Below are 21,862 nucleotides of genomic sequence, written 5' to 3'. Positions count from 1 at the left end.
CCTGAGACAGGGTTCAGACTGCCTTTACTGGAGTGGAAGTTGGATGAAGTCCATTAAAGCAACTCCAAAGAAGTCTTTTGCATGGAGCCATAGTAATAAAATAAAATTTTAAAACACACAATCATCAGAGATATGATTTTATTATATCCCTCCTTCTGGCACCAAAAATGATGAAGACTCGAAATGACTATTCAACATTATAAGGGAGACCACTCGGTCGGGAACTTAGAGCAGATCCTTTTCTATTTGAAATGGTGGTTCCAATTGGTTAAACTAGGTTAAATTACCTTCTCTCTATCTTTGCTGACTTAAAGTATGTATTTTTCTTACTAATAGAGAAGAGACATCAGATCAACCCTCTTGTTGAGCTCAGGTAAGAAAGTGATCTTTAAGATGGTCTAGGGTTCAACAAGCCACACCTAAAGTTTCCCTCTTTGATAAGAGGACTTCTAGAAATGTAATGATTAATCTAAATACAAAATAATCCTATAATGCAAGCAAAAGGAAATAAATACTAAGCCTAACTCGATTTGGAAGACGTAGATCTAACCTAGTTGAGAGCTAAGCAATTGAAAGATTTAGATTTTAACATTCCCGGTTTATGATGAATATTTGGCTAATGAAATAGTTCTCATAATTTAAATAGTAATTAAATCGGATTTTGATGACAGATTGTAGGTAAATAGTTATTTAGAGATTTGATTTAAATATTTGAGCAAAGAGAAATTAATAACAAATCTATGTGACTATGAATTAGATAGCTAATCCAAAAGACATTTTTCCTCATATCAAACATGAATGCACAACATGAGAAAATTTTACACAGATCCACCATTACATAAATGAAATTTGCAATTAAATAAAAGTATTCAAATTACAAACTAATGAAACCTGGTCTCTTGCTCTGTTCCTTGAACTGACCTCAAACAATCTCTTTCAAATTGAACACTTTTCCATAATAAAAAAAAAGTTGCAATAGTGCAAGTTTTGCCTATAATACAAAGTCGAAATTTGAAAAGGACAAATCCCAATGATTCTCACATATGAGATTGATCCTATCTCCCTATAGCATGAAACCCTTATTACAATAGTGCCTTAAAAATTACAAAATTGTAGAAGAGAGAAACCCCCTTTTCTCCATTCTACAAACCACTATTTATAATTACAAAAATAAATTCCAAATAAGAGAGTTGTTGAAGAATAAATCTGCTCCAACAATTTTCATTGGTCAAAATTCTTTTTCTTCTCTTGCTGGAGAAATTCCATTGATTCAAATCTTCTCTTCCTCATCTCCTCAACTGTTCTCCTGCCAAAAACCAATCAAAATTAAATTAAAATGCAAATCAAAATAAAAAATACCAAATCTGGAAAACAAACATCTCCAATCAAATTCAATTAAATAAATAAATAAAAAGAAATATGTGCTTTCCATTGATCCTTGTAAAGATATTATTGGTCAAAGAGAACATAAACGAATGGATTTGCAAATCAACAGAGGCTTTGAGCCAATGAAAAATGCAAAAATTAAACTCAGAAAATTAGTTTTGGTTACAAATTCGAAGCTTGATTTTCTGCTAAATTTTAGACTCATTTAATGACCAAATATGGTCATGCAACCACTTCAGAAATATTCTCCATGATTTTATCTATCTAACGAGTTGTCTTGGGCCTCATTTGTCCAAGTAAAACTCAACTTATGAGCTTCCAAAGTTGAAGAGTCAAAACTGCTAGAATTTTGAAAAAATTGCTGCCTAGGCTAAAATTATGAAAATTTAATTTAAAAATTCTAATCCTATTTAATTGCACAATTATTAATTATTTACGATTTTGAAATAATTTAATTATATAAAAATTAATTTAATTATAAATTAATTAAAATTAAATTATAAATTATTATTACAAATCATAAAAATTAAACGATTAATTAATATTAAAATTAAAAATGGTGGGGCATGTTGAAAGTGGCTATTGTTCCATGAATATGGACCCAAGTGGCTATGATAACTCAAAAGAGTATTGATGTAGTGTAAGTGGGAGTCTTTATTAAAAGTAGGAGGCCTTATTAAAAGGAGATCTCATGGAGCTTTGAAGGAGCATCGGGTATAGGAGAATTGGTGTATCATAAGTTTCTTATTGGAGTATCGGAAGATAAAATCTGATATGACATGGCTATCAAAGTTATTATATTTGCCAAGAATATTAATCTAAACTCTTATATACAGTGGCAAACCATCAGATATCGAAATTAGTTGATATTGTAAGTTTTTTAAAGCCATAGTTTCGACATGAAGGCTCTGAAAGTGCCGATGTCCCGAGTAATATATATTGGAAGATTAAACTATCATAATTTTTTTTTGTAAGGGGTTGCTCCGATAACAAACACTCAATGTGTTGTAAGTATTGGAAGTGAGAAGCATCAGAGGATTTGTTAATATTAGAACATTGAAGTTATTGAAATATCAGAGGATTTTATGAAATGAGTTACGATAAAATAAAGTCTCGATGTGTTTGGAATGCCGTGGGAGTATGGAGTGGGAGGTATATGCGGTCCTATCCATTATAAACTACAACCACTTGGTAATTGAGAGTCCGACAAAATGAACTACAACCACATTGCAATTTTGAAATTTTAGGTTTCATAATTTCTTTTAAAATTAGGAATTGGAATAAATTACTGGGATCCCGAAAACAAATAATTTTAATTGTTCTAAAATCTGGTTGCAACAATTTTGTAGGAACCTTAGTGAAAAAATAATTTATTAGTAAAAACTTAACCAAGAATTAATATTTACAATCAATTACTAATTTCTTTACAAAAAATAAAATAATATACATTTTGTACATTTTTTTAAACCGGACGGTAAAAATTAGTGAACTTCAGATGAGCACCATTTGCAAACGGTGTAACCAAATGAGATGAAACAAGTACTGATGGAAAGCTAGTGAAAAGTCAAATTCAATGAAGCAATCAAAATAGAAATCCAACAAAAATGAAAAATTGGCGAAATTGTAGGACACTTAACGAAAAGAAAATATTAAAAAGGTGATTTAGTAAAAATTTAAGGAAAGGGTCCCCATTTTTTGAAATAAATAAGTCAAAAATAAGGGGTTTGATTTTTCTTTTCAACGGGAAATTAGAATAAAAATGAAGAAATAAGGGAGATATAACGATAGCTTGAGGGTGGAGGTGGTTTAACCTTTGGAGTCCATGATTGATTACATCTTGGCTTATCCCATGAGATCCTACATTCATGCTTGGAATATGGAATAAGAGAGATTGGCTAAGACAAATATTTGGTTCAAGCTAATCTACGGTCGGCTGGTACGTGGAAGTCCCTAACTTGGGTGGCTTTTGTACAAGTTAAAAAGAGTTATTTTCCTATTGTGATCTATGACCACTTGTGCTTGTTATTATGTTGATTTGATGGTTGATTTATCATGGTTAATATTCAGGCCAATTTGCGGTCGGCTGGTATGTGGAAGTCCCTAACTTAGGTGGCTTTTGTACAAGTTAAAAAGAGTTATTTTCCTATTTTGATCTATGAGCACTTGTACTTGTTATTATGTTGATTTGATGGTTGATTTATCATGGTTAATATTCTAATTATATGTTGGTTATAAGCATGGTTCTATGATTTATTCTAGCTATGGATCTTGTTCACGATTTGATAAGTATTTGAATGGTTGATGAATGCATGGGCTAACAAGTGTTGTTGTAGCTACTTGAGAGGGAATTAGACCTTCTTAGTGATTCTTATATGAAGTTCAAATATTTAAGATCAGATATGCATTCATGACCTATAACTTATATGTTTACCATATTTTTGACGAAATTCCTAATGTGTACTAGGCAGTCTACATCAAGTTCTTGGAGCCTGATAGATTAAAAACTACCTTTCGAGTAAAGTGGGGCACATTCACATTCCAATAAATGCCATTTGGGCTAGTCAATGTTGGTGCAACATTCCAATAACAATCTATAGAAGAAGCACCCGCGCTGTACAACCCAAACTTTAGTAAAGTCTTTTTTCTCTACACTTTTGCTTCTAACACCTCTCTTGTTTCTATGCTCACTCATATGGATGAGTTGAACAACGAACTATCTCCTTCATGAGTGAAAGCCTGTGAGGACTATTAGAGTCAGTGATCAAAACTCCTCTTTTCATATCATATTAGGGTCCCATTATGAAATTTTTGTCATTCCACTAGGTTGTCATGCAAAAATTTGGTCACTGAAGGTTGAATTAGGGTTTCCTTTACTCCTTTTAGAAATTTACCCCTTGCTGGCTCATTTCAACCTTGCTGAGTATCCATTGTCCATAAAGTTAATGACATCATGCCATCACATCAGTCATGTCATCTTGAAATTCAGTCCTTCAAGGTCTCATTAGGTCTTTTAGGGTTTTTCAAGGTTTCATTAGGTCATTAGGGTTTCCAAGGTTCCAATAAAACTCCATTCCATTGCATAAGACCAACAAGTAAAGGGTGATCAAATAACATCTCTTCACCATGTGAAAATGATTTGTAAAGAGAAATGCTTATTTCATCATGTAATTTTATGTTCACAATATGTAATAAGTAATGTTCCTAAGCTGCCAACTTCATTAAAGTAAAGTCAAATTCAAAGAGTTCTCAAAGACCATCAAAAAATCAATTTGTCAAAGGAAATAGTCAAGTGAAAGGGTAATGTTTCAAAAATTTAGGTGAAAGCTAGAGGGAGTTGTCTTTTCCCAAGGGTGTCCAAATCATCATTTTCCACAAGCACTAAACCGTAATTTCCTCTCCCCCTGAGCTAGGGTTGGCTATGGAATCAAAGATATCTAAGTAGAGGAGGCCTAAGGGAGGTCAGCAAGTATTAGGCCATTCCAACTCATAAACATCATGCTTCCATCATTTTTCAAGAAGTCATTCCAAGGGACAAATCATTTGCCACACAGAGGACTAGTTTTGCTTCAAAGTATGTTTCCAACCAAACAGAGATGAATTTTACCAAAGTGAGAGAGATATTTTTCCATAATAGTCCAAGGATGTAAAACATCCTTCAGTTTTTACACGTGTTATGGTTTTGGAGAAATGTAAAAAATACAATTGCTACAAGAGAGTTGCTGCACTTCTAGAGTGACCTTGGGAAAATCAATTTTTATCCTAGCTGGAGTGTCTAAATGACTTTTTTGATGAATCAAATGGTAAATAGACAGAAATTTATTTCCAATGAGCTATCATGAGCTCAATTTGGAGTTGAGGAAGACCTCCAAAAGTTTTTTGCAAGAGCACACTTCATTTTTGCACCCTCATTCTGTACTTTTTGACTAGGATTGGGAGAATTGATTTTTTGAGGGACTATAATTGATCATTTTCAGTGATTTATAGGTCCATTGTGTAGCCAAGGGAGAGATATGTCCAAAGAGCTATCATGGGCTCAATTTCAACTTCGGGAAGGCACTCAAAATGTTGGTCTATGTTTACCTCAACTGGACTCTTCCTCAGCCTTGGAGATCCGGAGGAGTGATAACATACTGGCACCGTTGCCAGGGAGAAAAAGCTCTATCTTCCCCGGGAAAGAACGAAAAATGATTTAGATCTAATTATTGATAGTGAACAATAGTTGGACACATAGGAAGGCTGTACCATTCACCTGCCGATTCCATTGACTGAAAGATACAAAAAATCAACACTTCATGGAGATTCCACTTTATTAAGACTAGTAGCCTGAAGAACTTTCAAGATGGGATCTGTTGCAAGAAGGTATGCTCCATGGAAAAGAGATCACATTCCAGGTTTACCAAATAAAATTCCTAAGGTAAATTGGCAAAGCAATTTTCCTATGTTCAAATATGTGAAACGTTAGGATGCTGCTCTTCATCTGGTGAAATTTCACATGCATGTGCATAGATTAAAGATTGAATTTCCTGAAGATTGCTTGATGAAGATATTCAAGGCCACTCTGGAAGGTGAAGCCCAATCTTGGTATGAAAATTTTCCGCCTCCTTGTATTTATTGTTTAAAGGATTTTCATACCATGTTCTTTGAAAGGTATAAATAATCTTGTCCATCCTTAATATTAGTTCAGAACTGTTGTAAACAAGTTGATAGTTTTATTGAAAATCTTGAGAATGTTTATGGATATGATGAATTCATGGATGATGAGATCATCAAAGCCTTTTATGAAAATCCATTTCAGTAGCATAAAGAAATCTTAGAGGATACTTGTCAAGATTCTTAGGAAAGGTCACAACAAGCTGAAAATATTTGTATAGTTGAAAATGATGGAAGACAAGGTCTTATTTCAGATCTGCTTGTAGCAGAAGATGGTATGAAGGAAAATCAAGTTCCAATTTCAGATTGTGATAAGGTCAAGCTGGCTATTCCAGATCTAGATTCAGATTGTGATGATGAAGAGTATGTTGTTCTGGATCCCATGAAGGAGAGATCTGTTGTTGAGATCACCTTGAATGAAGAAAACAAAGTTATCGACCCAAGTGTTCTCATCCCATCAGAACAAAGTTTTCAGAAGGATGTAATCCAGTCCCTTTATGAAAAAAAGATGAGATCTTTGTTCAAGTAAGTGAAAAATCTTCTTTGGATGACTTTGTGGTAAATGATAGAAATTTCAGTTTTAAGTTTCAAGGACAATCTGAAGAAGCTAGTCACTTTGATACACAAGATCATAGTCAGCATACAATAGCTTCCTCTTTGCTTGAAGATGAAGTAATTCTGCATCTTGATAGTCAAAAGGAATCACATGAAATGAATCAGTAGCCTGATGAAAATTTATATACTCCTTTGCTTGAAATTAATGAAGATATTCAATATCCTTGTCAAACTTTAGGAGGGAAAGAAAACAATTACTGTTTTAGCAAAAGAAAACAAAAAGTACTATCTCCTCTGTCTAAAGATGAGATAGATCAACTCTTGAAAGGCCATGTTACAAACCAAGCTAATACATGTTTGCAGTGTTCACATAGTCAAGAAGGAGTTAGTGAAACTTCTTCCACTTTTGAAAATAAGGACAGTCTTGAAATTAGATTTATAGATCATCTAACAAATATTGCTTTCTTTCATGAAGATGATAGGGCTGTCATGTTTGATAATCTTGAAGAATGTTTTCTGTTTAAGAATGACTTAGACTATGAATTTGAGGAGTATGAGCCTGAGAGAGACAATATGCCAGAAATCAAGTCAGAATTTCTCATGCTCGAGGAATTTACAGCCAACACTCAGATAGCAGAAGGTTATACTTCCCTATGCCTTCCTATCAATCAACAACCAACTGTTCTTTCAGATTAGAATAAAGGGAGTACTTGTATTTTTGCTGCTGGATCTCAAGACAAGGTAATGCTTTAGGATTTTCAAGATCCCTTCGACAATCTTTTGCAAGCATTGGAGAAGATGAATGTTGTCTTGTTTGTTAGCATAAGCCTTGGTTTCAGTTGTTATTGTGAGTTTCCTACATGTACATCATTCTGCCTACTCGAGGAAAGTGAGAGAAGAATTTCAGTAAGTAGCCATCTGCTGGATTGGTTACACTAGAAGGATCACTTCACATGATTGTACATATTTCTTCAGTAGACAGGTGATCGTCATCATGATTTGAAGCCCTCAAATCTCGATGGTATACTGCCATTAATAAGTTTTGTAAGTACTTGTGTCAGTTAAGTAAGTCAATATTGAGTCATTTTTTAGTCAGTTATTAGTTTGTCACAAGTCAGTTTGTGTCATTTGAGTTTTCAGTGTTTAGTTATACATTTCAGTTTAAGTTTTTGACCGTATTGGACCACATGGTTAGGCACTTGGTCTACGGTGTTCTTGACACATCCAAGGAGCTACCATCCCCAATAAGGGCAATGTTAGAGTCATTATTTGCATACTTCCATCAGTGATCAAAACTCCTCTTTTCATATCATATTAGGGACCCATTCTGAAATTTTTGTCATTCCACTAGGTCGTCATGCAAAAATTTGGTCACCGAAGGTTGAATTAGGGTTTCCTTTACTCCTTTTAGAAATTTACCCCTTGTTGGCTCATTTCAAACTTGATGAGTATCCATTGTCCATAAATTTAATGACGTCATGCCATCACATCAGTCATGTCATCTTGAAATTCAGTCCTTCAAGGTCTCATTAGGTCTTTTAGGGTTTTTCAAGGTTTCATTAGGTCATTAGGGTTTCCAAGGTTCCAATAAAAATCCATTCCATTGCATAAGACCAGCAAGTAAAGGGTGATAAAATAACATCTCTTCACCATGTGAAGATGATTTGTAAATATAAATTCTTATTTCATCATGTAATTTTATGTTCACTATATGTAATAAGTATTGTTCCTAAGTTGCCAACTCAATCTCTATATGCCAACTTCATTAAAGCAAAGTCAAATTCAAAGAGTTCTCAAAGACCATCAAAAGATCAATTTGTCAAAGGAAATAGTCAAGTGAAAGGGTAATGTTTCAAAAAGTTAAGTGAATGCCAAAGGGAGTTGTCTTTTCCCAAGGGTGTCCAAATCATCATTTTCCACAAGCACTAAACCCTAATTTCCTCTCCCACTAAGCTAGGGTTGGCTATGGAATCAGAGAAATCTGAGTAGAGGAGGCCTAAGGGAGGTCATTTCAGCAAGTATGAGGCCATTCCAACTCATAAACATCATGTCTCCATCATTTTTCAAGAAGTCATTCCAAGGGACAAATCATTTGCCACACATAGGGCTAGTTTTGCTTCAAAGTATGTTTCCAACCAAACAGAGATGAATTTTACAAACGTGAGAGAGGTTTTTGTCCATAATAGTCAAAGGATGAAAAACCTCCTTCATTTTTTACAGAGATGTTATGGTTTTGGATAAATGTAAAATATAGTCTCTACAAGAGAGTTGCTACACTTCTGGAGTGACCTTGGGAAAATCAAAATTTTCTCCTAGTTTGATTGTCTAGATGACTTTGTTGATATGTCAAATGATAACAAGATAGAACATTATTTCTAATGAGCTATCATGAGCTCAATTTTGAGTTGAGTAATACCTCCAAAAGTTTCCTGCAAGAGCACACTTCATTTTTGCACCCTCATTCTACACTTTTTGACCAGTCTTGGGAAAATTGATTTTTTGAGGGGCTATAATTAATCATTTTCAGTGTTTGATAGGTCCATTGTATATCCAAGAGAGATATATTTCCAACTAGCTATCATGGGCTCAATTTGGACTTCGAAAAGGCACTCAAAAGGTTGGTCTGTGGTTACCTCACCCTTGGAGATCCAGAGGAGTGATAACAAGGACCAGAGCTCAATTACCCTACTGTGGACAAGAAAGATTGTGCATTGTACAAGGTGGTAAAACACTTCAGACCCTATTAGTTGAAAATCATTGTATTATATTTTTTCCACACCCAACAGTCAGATCATTGCTTGTTCAACAAGAGCTGGGTGAAATAAGGGCGAACTGGATGACCAGATTACATGAATACGATCTTGACATCGAGGAGTTCACACCATCGAGGTCATTGCCTTTACAAACTACCAGCAGAAGCAGTCAACACAAAATGGAAGAAGAGCTCTTAGGATGGGAGAAAGAAATGAATATGTACAACGTTGAGCGAGCCTCCCCCACTTCGGACATAAACTCTTGGTATGCAGATGTGCACCAATACCTTGAGCATGGCACCAAGCCCTCTCACTTCTCTATGCGGTAGAAGAGGGAAATTCGACTCTGTTAGCGCTCAAATCTGCCTCAGGCTGAAGAAGGTAAAACTCGAGGCAACATCAAACCAAGCTCAGCCTTGTAACTAGCCCTACGAGGACAGGAGAGGGCTCTCTCCAGTCGATCTCGAGAAAATAAGCAATAGAATGCGAGATGACTTCAAAGTGGGACTGATTTTAGGCTAGTAAATTGATATGGAAAGGGGTTTTTAATAAATGATTGGGTTTTCTGGGCTGTGTGGGGCAAAGACAGCAAGAGCAGAGATTTAATCAAAGGCACAGATTATTCCATAAGGCGAGGTAGGAGTGAAGTTTAACAATTAAATTGAAATTAAATGGCAATGTAAAGACTGTTTAAGAAAGCAGAAAAGGGCATTAAACAATGAGTCCTTTCCAACAGAAGAAAATTACACAAATACTGACGCTGCTTCAAGGCAGAGCAAATAAATTGGATTCTGCCTATCTTACTGCAAAAGCATTAAGCTTGAAACGGTTGTGAATGGCTGTGAACATAACAAGGAAACAGAAGAAAAGACAAATGCTAAATTTTCACACCACAAGAATCTTACAGATCAGAGTTGCACCATTTAATTATTTCTCTGTCAAAAAATGTACAGTGAAAACTCTGTATTTCTCCAACAACGTTTTAGAACTCTCTCCACTTTTTCAAGTGATTTTTAATACATTAAATAAAACTCAGAAAGGAGATAACTGATCGATGAAAATAGGGCATTGTTACATCAATAATCATGAAAATAGGAAAACTCTGCTCTAAAAGGAATAGCATTGTATTTGTTTGTTGATGACCAATGAAAGGGCGGAAAACCGTAGCTGAAGACCTTTCCGAATCACAACTGAAAAACAAAAATAGACCCCCAATCTTACTGCTTTGCTGTTGTAGATATCTTCTCTCTAATTTTGGCTCTCGGACTATTTATTTCCCCTTACCAAATAAAACCAAATTTTAATAAAAATAGCAAACAGAGTTCCGCAACTACTGCACAAACTCTGATCGCTCTTTTTCAAATTTTTGTTCCTTCTTCGTTAACATTCTCATTTCTTCACCCTCACTTGGATTATGAGATGTACAGTCCCCTTCAACAGTTACTTAATTCAACCGGCTGGAACTCTTCCTTGATACTGGATTCAACTAGCTGGGAACATTTCTATGATATTAGACTAGATTCAACTAGAGCAGCCTCCTTCATACAGGTTGCTTGCATGCAAGGCAAATAATACAGGAAAATGAATGGGAAGTTTTAGTGAAAGGTCCCGTGATTCAAAGATTTCAAGCAACGGGTCAATATTATCCTCTCCGTTATAGCAAATAAACCTGATTTTACACAAAGCTATGAAAAATTCGACCTCACCATCTAGTTGTCATAATCAATTTTAAAACCTAGTGTGGTAGCCATGATCATTGTAGCCCTCCAAAGGAAGGAGGCTAGGCCGACTGCTGCTCTTCCTTATTTCTTGTCAAAATTCATCTCATGCTTGCTTGAGTCTTCGTCCAACCAATCCGCTGGAGTTGCAAGGCAACATAATTGTGGAAACAATAGTGGTATTTATTCAAACCATTGTTGTAGCAAGCCCAAGTTTGCGTCCTGTCTGGGTACATCGTCTAATGAAGGGTCACCTAGAATCTTGATGCAAGCTCGCAACCCGGCCATATTGGCGGAAGAACTGGAAATGGCCCTAAACGAACAGAGACTCGAAGATGCTCTGAAGGGCTACGAGAATTACAAACAACTTGAAGAAAGTCTCTTGTTAACAAGCTGATAAGTGTCTTGGCCTACGCTGGAGATTTAAAATGGCTTGAGAAGGCTTATGCTGTGGTCATTTTAGTCACGGAGGAGAAAAAGCAAAGACAATTGCTGGACTAGAAACATAGATACTCGCTTTGCCTTCGAAATCATACAGTTGTGACCCAAAAACTGGACTTTGACGAAGTTCATCCACCATTGATGTTTGTGCACCTTCTTGAATGTCCCTGTTCAATCCAGAACTTCTTAGTTCTATCATCGATCAAATTGGAATGATAGAGAATGAAATATAAATCTCTCCTCAACCAAGGCTTGTTTCCCAACATTGATAACACCACAATCATGCTAAAATCTACTGAGCAACCTTTAGAAGCCTACTTGAAAGTCGATGGAGTCGATTTAATAAGAAACTGAGCGCAAAACAAAAATTTTCTGGGCTCTGTCACTGTATGGGTAGCGCACCTACCCAACGCGTAGCGCACACTGTGTGCGTAGCGCCTGTGGTATTTAACACTAGCTGGAATCAAATGAATACAAATCATGGTATTTTCTTGTAATATCTAATCCCAACTTTTCCATGATTGCTTTTGGCATCAAATTGTGCGAAGCACCAGAGTCAAACATAGCATTGTGTAAAACATATTCATGCAACCTCAAACTGATATAAAAGGGAGGAACATCACTTTCAGGAGACTCACCATCTAAAGCAGGCCCAAAAATCAATTCCGGCTGATCATCTTCAACATTTACCGTGTCAAACATTGGATCAAAATTCATAATTTTGGAGACTTGACCTCGGTAGCTGCTGTTCTTCATGATTTCAGTCAAAGGAATAGATACTTTCAGTTTTGAAATTTCATTTTCCAAACTAAATGCCAAAAAATTTTCAACCTCTTTGAACGGAACTTCTCTTTTTTCAGCTTTATCCCTCATTTTGTTTGGTGGCTGATTTACCTTGTCTGCTGATGATGATTTACTAGCAGCGGGATCAATTATCTCTTTTCCTTTCTTCTGTGGTACAGCTGAATCATTTTTTGCTGAAATCTCCTTCTTCTTCTGAATGGGGTTTATGGGCACATCTCGATTTCTTAATGAGTATTGCTTATGTTGGGTTGTTATAGACATTTTTGTGCCTTACAGCATGAAGCATGAAATGTCAATAATCTAAGGGATCCAAAGTCCCTAAACATGTTGTTCCTACCCCTAGAGGAACAAAGTCAGCAAACCACAACACTGAATATCAGTTCTCCACCTGAAAACACTCAAAAACAAGCTAATTCTGGATCATGTCAACTGCTCCACTGAGCATCTGCGCTGAATGTCAACTGCTCCACTGTGTACCTGCGCTGAATGTCAACTGCAAAGAAGGCTACCTACGCTGGGCGAGTTTGGACAAGTGGCACAGTCATTCCTCAAGGTGTCAATGCCCAGGAAGCTTCCAAAATGACACTTGGATCAGAGAATTCGCCTCGTGATGAGTAAGAGGGTCTAGATCTCCAAGTGGAAGCAAGAACCTCCAAGTGGACTCAAGAACTGAAGAATAACTGAAGTGGGAGAGGACACTAGTCAGCTCCATGCCAAGCTCAAGCTGACTCATCCTTTCTCCAAAACTCCTATATATAGAGCTCTCTCATGAGGTCTAGGGGGGCTGGAATCTGGTGAATGTAAGGAAGTGCTGTTGGTTTGAGTATAGAACTATTGTGTGATTTGCTTGAAGGAGGTGAAGAGGAGATTTCTTTCTGCTGGGAGGTGATGTTGGATTGGGCCTTTTATGGTTGTATCACTTCCTGAACTTTACTTCTTCCATTAATAAAGCATTTGAGGTTCTTCTATATGCATGTGTCTCAATGATGTGTTGTTATACTTGTGTATTTGATTTATTCTAATCCTTGAATCAATTATGAATGTATGCTTCTTGTAGTTTCCCTCTCTTGCCATTTTGCAGGATCTTGGTGTAGCTGGGCCAGTGAAAGAGCAAGGAGCTGGGAGCAAGCAGCAAAGAGAGAAGATTGGATCAATCATTAGCGGAAGACATCGGTTAGTGGATCTCTCTCCCCTCTCTTACATCTCATAAAGAAGTAATCTCGAATAGCTTTGCTTTGATTGTTGCTGAGGTACTATCACCCTTAGAGTGGGATAGGGTCATTCCGTATTGGATACTTTTCCCAACAACAAATTGGCGACTCCGCTGGGGATCGTATCTTGTTGGTTGTTTGTGTTTTTGCTATTCATTTCATAAACACAGGGAGTACCGAATCGAACTGCATTTGGAGCTTTCAAATGCAAAGTAGAGGGCAACTACTCTAGCTCAGTTTCTTGGCATGTTTATGATTTGAAGAGCTGATCCACAAGGAATCTAAATAGCTCTTAGTGATAGCTTTTCATCCTCCTTTTCATCCCTTAGTGTGTACTTGATTGATAGCTTCTGATGTGGCCAAAAACTGTGAATTTTTGAGCAATCTGTGACCCGGAAACTGAGAAAAATGAAAGTTTATCTCTTCAGTGCAGGCACTGTGAAGGCAGTCTACATTTCAGCGCAGTTCCCGAAGGGGCTACCTGCGCTGAAGGTCAAACTGCCAGTGTACTACCTGTGCTGAACCAGTCTTGCCTAGTGCTACTGGGATTCCCTCCTATTTATTGCCCTGTTTTCACCCTTGTTTTTGCTGCCTGTTATCAGTCAATGTACCTATCGGAAACCAACTTTCCTTGCCACTATTCCGCCTCGGTTGTATAAAGAAACTGTGTTTGTTCTTTGTGTATTTCTTGTATCATTTTCAGTTTTCCATAACGAAAGTGAACTAGTCTTGCTGTGGCCTCTTAGATCTAGACCTGTGATAAAGTGTCGTTTTGATCTTAAGAGTTAGTTTGTTTGCTGTTCATAGCTGATTGAGATTTTGGTTTTGTCATATGGTTTGAATTTATATATTTCTAGTGTCAAAACAAGTAAATCTTAAGGTGTCTTTTGATTTTGGACAAGCTTGTTTGCTTTCACTTGAAATTGAATTCAAAATTATACAACAGCTTTCTTTTTGTATTGCATCAAAATTAAGAAAGAGAAAAGAAATACTTGCATTGTGCATGTGCATTATGACAGTTTGCATGTCGATTTAGGAAAAAGTGCATTAGTGTGTGCTCTATGATCTGTGTGAAAAGATGATGTCTTTCTTTTCCCTCAGTAGTTAAGATTTTCAAAGTTGAAAGATTGAAAAGCTTGCTTATCATCTTAGACTGCATTTAGGAGTGTTACCATACATCCCGTGGTGATCCATAAAGGCAAACTGCTAAACAAGATCAACCTTAAAATAAATTGAATTTACATAACAACGCATTGAAACATAACGCAAACACATAGAGGTCTAAGCTAGAGACGTGTTCCGGCGTCGTTAAACGTGATATCTTAGCGTTGAGTGGTTGGGTGATTCCTCCATGGTGAAGCGATAAGTATCAATGCGGACTTGTGCTCCCACGTACCGTCGCGTATATATTGGGAGACCCCTATAGGAACAAAGCCTTTATCCATAGGAAGCCGTGTCAGCCGCCCTACTGATCGCAATGCAGTGAACACAACATTCACGAAGATCGACCACTCGTACCGTAAAACGTATTCTGTGGTTTTGCGAAAAGTTTGGCACACCCTCTGCCTAGAACTCCAGAGCAGTTTCTTTTGGCCTTTTTCAAACTCTATAACTGAAAAAGTCCATCCGAGCATTTTTCACTTCGGGCTCGTTAAAACATCGAAGGAGACTAGAGTCATCTTTAGCTTTTTCTCGACTCTTAAAAAGTGAAAAAGCAAGTTGTGTCTAAAGCATCGTTATAAAATTTATTTTAAACGGAACATAATCACCTCCTATTCCTGCGTTGATCTGTAGGTTGAGAACATGGAATGCCCCAACCAAGGAATTCCACATGATGGAAATCCTAGTCCTTTCTCCTCTTGGGGAGAAGTTGGTGCGCCCCACATGGCCACATTGTCGCTTCTAGGACTGACAATTGGCCTGCCAATTCGGCTATTCTCAACCAATGTAGTTCAGAACACCATGGTTCCTGAACAATCGAGTCAACAGTTAGATCAATCTAGAGCTGCCCACCAGCCTTCTACTTCATATAACTCTTCATCCAATCCTTCATCTTCGCAAGGTAGAGCCGGCAAAAGCCAAGCTCCCATAGAGAAGAAGGAGAAGAAGAAGAGAGAGAAGAAGAAGAAGGAGCCTAAGGCGACTGGGGCAAGCAAAAGACATCTAACAAAAATCCACACACAGCACAGACCGGGCCTAAATCGCCATGTGTCATATGTAAAGGAGACCACTTCCATAGAGATTGTCCCTGTATTCCCTGGATACTAAGGGACTGGTCCCCTCGTTTGCAAAATTCGGGAGCATCAACCTCTGATAGCCATGTTGAATGCTTACCATCGACCAGCGAAAGTGAAGGTTCAAGACAAAGATGGGGAGCAAGATCCCCCTGTAGACTGTGTGAAGGCGATCACGCCATCCACCATTGTCCCTTCTTAGATGAAGCGAAGAGAGTTTTGGAAGATCGCCCGGTTTCACCGTTGAGACTTCCTCCTGGATACAAAAAACTCGTGCCAAGTCCTTCGTTGGTTGAAAATACAGCTGGCCCGCTCAAGTGGTCAGCTGAAGCGTCAGTCATTGAGAATGAACCTACTGAATCCAGACCGGACGAAAGTCCAAAGGTCGAAACGGCAGTTGACCTGGTTCTTCCTTCAGAGGTTTCATCCTCAAATGACACCGTCACTGAAGATTCATCTTCCAATGACACCCTCACTGAAGAGAATAAGGATGACACCATCCAGATTCTTTTCATCAACACAGACTCTGATGAGCATCAGGGCAATGTGCCCATTCCTTTATCGCAGGAAGGAACATCGTCAGGGTCATATCCGGCCGTATATTCGGTCCCACCGCCAAGCAACTTGGTTGTGTCCTTTGATTGGAACCAACTAGGCAGACCCCGGTTGCCAACCAGTATACCATTCAGAATCATAGTCCAAATTTATAGAATGGTAATGGCCGGCACTATCATTGATGAAGGGGCGTCTGTGAGTATCCTTTCCTCTATTGCTTGTAAAGAACTAGGTTCCCCGACGCTTTTGCCTGAGATAAGAAATCTCTCAGGTTTTGATAAAGGAACCAGTCGACCATTAGGGATCCTCCCCAATGTACCTGTTACATTGAAAGGGAAGACCGTTCAAATGAACGTGATGGTCATTCAAGGACCCTTGGATTATAACCTACTCCTTGGACGAGACTATATATATTGCATGGGAGCTATAGTCTCCTCACTCTTGAGAGTAATGTGTTTTCCACATGAAGGAAGGATGGTCAAGCTCGTAGACCAACTTTCATTTCCGGGATCACGCATCGCAAATAGTCACATACCAACCCTCAATGGTCTATTCACTCAAGAAATGTCTCCACCCCCAGTCCTCCTTCCCGATGAGTGCGAGTGATTCGGAAAGATGGGACTGGAACCCAGGGGGAATGCATCCTGGTCTGCTTCGGGCAGAGGAAACCTTGGGTATAAGGTAGAATTTCCGCGAAAGAATATGACTAGTCCGTACCCCGTCCGTGGATGGAAGAGGGGTTGTTCTAGAATAGGATTCTTTTGATAAGGTTACTTGTTTGACAAAGGTCATTCACCATTGTCTACTTCGGTAGACAGTGCCGAGGAAATGTTTTCGTTTGATGGTGTTAACAAAACAATCTTTGGGTAACCAGAAAGAGGCAAGCCTCACCCTTTAAAACAAATGTTTTATCGGATAAGTAGGGGCAGCCTTGAAATTGTACTTTATACCTGGGGGCATGCAACCTTTTGGAGTGCAAGCAAGGGACGACTATTTATTTTTTAAATTTTTAGGTCCTCCCTTTAAACATGTAGGTCTAACCCTTTAAACTCGTAGGATTAGCCGTTTCCGAACTTGCATAAAGAAAGGATGAGAAGGAGCATAGCTTCGTGAGATAAAGCTCCATAAAAAATAGCTATCTCACAGGAGACATTCTTATCTTATGACTGGTATATCGAGCAGTTTTACCGCGGAATTTATGCTCGTTAAAAAATAGAAAAGCGAGACCCGAGCAGTTTTAGCACATAGTTCATGATCGTTAAAAAATAAACATAAGATTGAGCAGTGTTTTGGCGCATTCAAGCTCGTTAATTAAAAAATGAACCTATTCCGGTAAATAACCACTGTGATCGTAAATTTATCAGCCATAAAAAGCCTTGGTCGTGTTTTGCACCTGCCACCTCCATTCCATTTGGCCAATCGTTCACCTCCATATGATTGTTTACCCTTTTTGAGGAACAGCTGCGAAGAGTGATTTCACCTAGCCATCCTTGTGACACTGCCGTGATTGGAAAATTCCAACCTGTACCTGGAATCTGCTGCTATCCCTGTTTATCACTCGTTCCTCAAAAGACGAGTCTTCTTTGACCTCTTTTCATCTGACTCGTAAAATATGAAAAGTTTGCCGAGTTTTGGCCTTCCAGCTCGTTAAAAGGACCGGAAGAGCTATCCCTCCTCTAGATTTTAATCTTTTTGGACCTGAGGGATTATTGCATAAAAAGGTCGAGCGCTTGTTTTATTCGGCTCGTTACAATTATCGAAAACTCATCCCTTCTGTATTGTTTTATACTTTTTCGGACTTAAGGGATTAGATGACGAAAAAGGAATTTTGGAGTTAACTTTCTGTACCTTTTCAGACTCTCTAAAAATGAAAAGGACCGAGTTTTCCTTGTCGTTAGACTCGTTAAAATGATTAAATAGCGAGAAACTTGTCTTTAGACGAGAACGAGTTTCCCTATCGCTAGGATCGTTAAAACATAGCGATGGGCTTGCCCGAAGGGCAGGTTATAGAACAAGCATATGTTATCCTCCTCAAGCTTGACAAAAATAAAGAGGTACTGGTCAGAAATGACTGGGGAAAAATTGGGAGAACCTCAAAGCTTTAATGGTAGCAAGTCGCTCTTGAACATGACACTTTTCCTCCGTATCACATCGGGTTGGGTTGTTTCATTCATCGGTCTCATAACGATGGTCTTCGCCAAACCATCCACATTTGGGGTAATGCTACCGATCCATCGCATCAGTGTCGTTATATGTTCAAGAGATGTTGTTCAGAAAGAGTCAACCGTGTCCCATCCACTGCCATACATTATCCTTCATCCATCCATGATCGCCACACTGAATCATATGTCACAGATTGTTTTCACCTCCACTAAAATCATTAGCTCCGTTCCGTGTCACTGATGTGGGATTCATTAAGGCCCTCCTTTGACGGATCGCTTCTTGTCGACTTCAGCTCATTATCCAAGAAGTTGATCTAGGAACAACCCCCTCAGTACTTTGAAGCTTGCATGCCTCAATGGCAAGTTTCTCACTTCCGGCGACAGGTATACATCAATGACCTTCGACCAGAAGATTTTGCGTGGTGTTCGATGCCAAGTCCTTTATTCACACCACATGAATTGTGCGGCAGTACCTTGAGGGTCATTATCATTATCGGTGATTCTTCTCGCGCTTGTTAACGGTTTACATCATTGACCGGTAATCAAGCGATGTCTTTCCATGTTCGACTTCAGCGCAATTCTCACATGGATCGACTTGTACTTAGAGTGAAGATCGAACGAGTTTGAAGACCCCGGATCTAGTTTCATCCATCCAGGCTGCGATATATATTCGGGAAACATAAAGACATTTGACATGTACATCATTGCAGCAGATGATCATCCTACTCAAAGGATGATAATTTCAGCAGAGAATTATCAGTCTACCATCACACGATCGTCTGTTCTATGTACCAAAATGAATTTATAAAGCTGAGCATGGGAATGCCCGCCTCAGCTAGATCATGAAAGCAGAATGAAAAATAATGTATTGTATTGTATTTTATTACAGGTCACCTCTCAAAAATTGAATGAACTTCGGATCCTCCTGATAAAGCATTTCACCCGATAAACGACCTCATACTTTAGGGGGCAACTGTTATAGACATTTTTGTGCCTTACAGCATGAAGCATGAAATGTCAATAATCTAAGGGATCCAAAGTCCCTAAACATGTTGTTCCTACCACTAGAGGAACAAAGTCAGCAAACCACAGCACTGAACATCAGTTCTCCACCTGAAAACACTCAAAAACAAGCTAATTCTGGATCATGTCAACTGCTCCACTGAGCATCTGCCCTGAATGTCAACTGCTCCACTGTGTACCTGTGCTGAATGTCAACTGCAAAGAAGGCTACCTGCGCAGGGCGAGTTTGGACAAGTGGCACAGTCATTCCTCAAGGTGTCAATGCCCAGGAAGCTTCCAAAATGACACTTGGATCAGAGAATTCGCCTAGTGATGAGTAAGAGGGTCTATATCTCCAAGTGGAAGCAAGAACCTCCAAGTGGACTCAAGAACTGAAGAATAACTGAAGTGGGAGAGGACACTAGTCAGCTCCATGCCAAGCTCAAGCTGACTCATCCTTTCTCCAAAACTCCTATATATAGAGCTCTCTCATGAGGTCTAGGGGGGCTGGAATCTGGTGAATGTAAGGAAGTGCTGTTGGTTTGAGTATAGAACTATTGGGTGATTTGCTTGAAGGAGGTGAAGAGGAGATTTCTTTCTGCTGGGAGGTGATGCTGGATTGGGCCTTTTATGGTTGTATCACTTCCTGAACTTTACTTCTTCCATTAATAAAACATTTGAGGTTCTTCTATATGCATGTGTCTCAATGATGTGTTGTTATACTTGTGTATTTGATTTATTCTAATCCTTGAATCAATTATGAATGTATGCTTCTTGTAGTTTCCCTCTCTTGCCATTTTGCAGGATCTTGGTGTAGCTGGGCCAGTGAAAGAGCAAGGAGCTGGGAGCAAGCAGCAAAGAGAGAAGATTGGATCAATCATTAGCGGAAGACATCGGTTAGTGGATCTCTTTCTCCCCTCTCTTACATCTCATAAAGAAGTAATCCCGAATAGCTTTGCTTTGATTGTTGCTGAGGTACTATCACCCTTAGAGTGGGATAGGGTCATTCCGTATTGGATACTTTTCCCAACAACAAATTGGCGACTCTGCTGGGGATCGTATCTTGTTGGTTGTTTGTGTTTTTGCTATTCATTTCATAAACACAGGGAGTACCGAATCGAACTGCATTTGGAGCTTTCAAATGCAAAGTAGAGGGCAACTACTCTAGCTCAGTTTCTAGGCATGTTTATGATTTGAAGAGCTGATCCACAAGGACTCTAAATAGCTCTTAGTGATAGCTTTTCATCCTCCTTTTCATCCCTTAGTGTGTACTTGATTGATAGCTTCTGATTTGGCCAAAACTGTGAATTTTTGAGCAATCTGTGACCCGGAAACTGAGAAAAATGAAAGTTTATCTCTTCAGTGCAGGCACTGTGAAGGCAGTCTGCATTACAGCGCAGTTCCCGAAGGGGCTACCTGCGCTGAAGGTCAAACTGCCAGTGTACTACCTGCGCTGAACCAGTCTTGCCTAGTGCTACTGGGATTCCCTCCTGTTTATTGCCCTGTTTTCACCCTTGTTTTTGCTGCCTGTTATCAGTTAATGTACCTATCTGAAACCAACTTTCCTTGCCACTATTCCACCTCGGTTGTATAAAGAAACTGTGTTTGTTCTTTGTGTATTTCTTGTATCATTTGCAGTTTCCCATAAAGAAAGTGAACTAGTCTTGCTGTGGCCTCTTAGATCTAGACCTGTGATAAAGTGTCGTTTTGATCTTAAGAGTTAGTTTGTTTGCTGTTCATAGCTGATTGAGCTTTTGCTTTCGTCATATGTTTTGAATTTATATATTTCTAGTGTCGAAACAAGTAAATCTTAAGGTGTCTTTTGATTTTGGACAAGCTTGTTTGCTTTCACTTAAAATTGAATTCAAAATTATACAACAGCTTTCTTTTTGTATTGCATCAACATTAAGAAAGAGAAAAGAAATACTTGCATTGTGCATGTGCATTATGACAGTTTGCATGTCGATTTAGGAAAAAGTGCATTAGTGTGTGTTCTATGATCTGTGTGAAAAGATGATGTCTTTCTTTTCCCTCAGTAGTTAAGATTTTCAAAGTTGAAAGATTGAAAAGCTTGCTTATCATCTTAGACTGCATTTAGGAGTGTTACCATACATCCCGTGGTGATCCATAAAGGCAAACTGCTAAACAAGATCAACCTTAAAATAAATTGAATTTACATAACAAAGCATTGAAACATAACGCAAACACATAGAGGTCTAAGCTAGAGACGTGTTCCGGCGTCGTTAAACGTGATATCTTAGCGTTGAGTGGTTGGGTGATTCCTCCACGGTGAAGCGATAAGTATTAATACGGACTTGTGCTCCCACGTACCGTCGCGTATATATTGGGAGACCCCTATAGGAACAAAGCCTTTATCCATAGGAAGCCATG

At 38.4% G+C, this 21,862-nt stretch overlaps 1 pseudogene; it reads left to right on the top strand.

Moving 5' to 3' along the window:
• Positions 1-21,862, top strand: part of LOC149155845 (DEAD-box ATP-dependent RNA helicase 52-like) — a 96,637-nt pseudogene that overhangs the window by 41,295 nt on the left and 33,480 nt on the right.

This window comes from Pinus tabuliformis, chromosome 9 (assembly GCF_031772625.1).
Source record: "Pinus tabuliformis cultivar Carrire ecotype Pingquan chromosome 9, CPIR1, whole genome shotgun sequence".
NCBI lineage: Eukaryota > Viridiplantae > Streptophyta > Pinopsida > Pinales > Pinaceae > Pinus > Pinus tabuliformis.
Note: the sequence above shows the minus strand (reverse complement) of the source record. Positions and strands in the feature narration are given on the sequence as shown.